Raw genomic sequence first — 2,500 nt, 5'->3', positions numbered from 1 at the left:
TACACAAGGGAACAAGGCACCTTGCCACACACAAACCCATGAACGAACGACCAAGGGAACAACGCCTCTTCCCACACACAGACCCATGAACGACCAAGGGAACAAGGGTATGAACGACCAAGGAACAATGCGTATTGCCACACACATTCCCATGAACGACCAAGGGAACAAGGCTACCTCCCAAACAAACACACATGAACGACCAAGGGAACAAGGCTTCTTCCCACACACAACCCCATGAACGACCAAGGGAACAAGGCACCTTGCCACACACATGCCCATGAACGACCAAGTGAACAATGGATGTGAGGCTGGCAAGGCTAGGTCATGTCAAGCCAAGCAGTCAGGCCACACAAGGGAACAAGGCACCATGCCACACACAAACCCATCCACTAACGACCAAGGGAACAATGCATATGGGGCTGGCAAGGCAAGCAGGCTACCCAAGTGAACAACGCCTCTTCCCACACACAGACCCATGAACGACCAAGGGAACAAGGGTATGAACGACCAAGGAACAATGCGTATTGCCACACACATTCCCATGAACGACCAAGGGAACAAGGCTACCTCCCAAACAAACACACATGAACGACCAAGTGAAGAAGGCTTCTTCCCACACACAACCCCATGAACGACCAAGGGAACAAGTTTACTTCGTACACGAACACCCATGAACGACCAATGGAACAAGGCATCTTGCCACACACATGCCCATGAGCAACCCAATCCCATCCTCATCGGTCTAAGGAACAAGGGGCCTTGACAAACCATGAGCAGATTTCTAAGCAAGTCAAACGATGAAGGGAGCAAAGTGTAGTTCCTACTTAGTACATAGTAAATTGAATATATGAGTTCCAATCCGATCAACTCGTGTTCTTTCGAGTTCATCTAAGCCACCTATGAATACCTAAAAGCCTTATCTGCCTGCCTATCACCAGGCGACAGGGACAAAAACCCAAATATGATATATTTTCATTTCAAGTCCATTCGTCTATGTTAACAATGACCCACACAATGTTTCAATGGCATTCCTACTTGATTTGAGCGACATTCCAACAAGTAGGGAACCAACGCTTCAAGGCGTGACCAAGGATAGGACACAAACATTTACGCCTCAAACATGACATTTTGTTTTTTTTTTTCATTTCAAAGCTTTTCATTTATAATAAAAAGCATCCCTACAAAATTTTGTGTCAATCCGAATTAATTCGAGCGAGTTATGGACGATTTCGCACAATTATGCATCCCTGGGCAAATCAATATCTGTTCCTGTCACCAAGCTCTTTGTGCAATATGTATATATAGGGGAACCATGGGACTGCTGCCCATTGGCGCCCCAAGGATGTCCAGCGCCCAAGGCTCTCGAGGCTGGCACGCTCGAGGCATGGCCAAGACGCCCGCTCTTGACGAAAATGGGGCCAAAACGCCCCCCTTGGCGCCCCACTCCCGTGTCCCCTCGCCCCCAAGTCGTGTGTGTCCAAAAATTATGCATCATCAGGGAAATCAATGTCTGTTCCTGTCACCAAGCTCTTTGTGCAATATGTATATATAGGGGGTACCATGGGGTCTCATTCTCATAGGTGCCCGGCATGGTTGATGGGCAAATAAGAATCGTGAGGCTGTATCGAGCACACACGAGGCAAGCCAAGCCAAGCCCCACGACCCATGAAAGAGGCCATCCCCCCCAACACGTTGCCTTGATTTCTCGAACGGTGACCTGAAAAATAGCCCCATCTCCTTGAGTCTCCTCGACGTTGTGCCCATACACTAGCCCGTTGCCTTGATTTTCCTCGACATAGGGCGCAGAAACTAGCGCCGTTGGCTTCACCTGTGCCTCGACGCCGTGCGCATACTAAGAAATATACATCCTCAGGGAAAGCAATGGGTGTTGCTGTCACCAAGCTCCTTGTGCAATATGTATATATAGGGGGGGAGCAGTGGGTGAGCATGGCAAGGGATGAAGGTGCCAGACTGCCTTTGAGCGCGAGCTTGGGTGACTGTTGCTTGATTCCTAGTCGGTGGCATAATACCCCTCCGAGTGGGGGCCTTGGCGTGGTGTGGGGATGCCTCGTTAGGTCTCTGCGACACCGATCCAGGGTTGTGGTCTAGCTTTGGAAGTTTGGGATGGTGCTGTTTGTGTGGCAATTCGATGATGATGTGCTTGCTGATCTATGTTTGACGTGCTACTGGTGCTAGCCAGCATTTGATTTGTGCTGATGATTGGGAAACGATAGGCGTTAAAGTGGCATGTGTTGCTTTTTGTGATACTACTATGGTACGCTAGTCTATCCTTGTTAGACGTGCGGTTGGTGCCTAAGCGTAGCTAGCATTGGTTTAGCACTGATGACGCTGAGGAAGCAAGCATTATCAGGAAGCATTGTCAGACATTCAGTATCATCATGGCGTGTTGAAATTATCTTGGAAGCATAAAAGATGCCGGCCATACCTGGCTAGCGTTTTTGTGTGGGCGGGGTAGCTTCGTACACTGCATCAACAT

The sequence above is a fragment of the Lactuca saligna genome, unplaced genomic scaffold, assembly GCF_052625555.1.
Source record: "Lactuca saligna cultivar CGN05327 unplaced genomic scaffold, ASM5262555v1 scaffold_22, whole genome shotgun sequence".
Taxonomy (NCBI): domain Eukaryota; kingdom Viridiplantae; phylum Streptophyta; class Magnoliopsida; order Asterales; family Asteraceae; genus Lactuca; species Lactuca saligna.
This window is presented reverse-complemented; position numbering follows the sequence as displayed.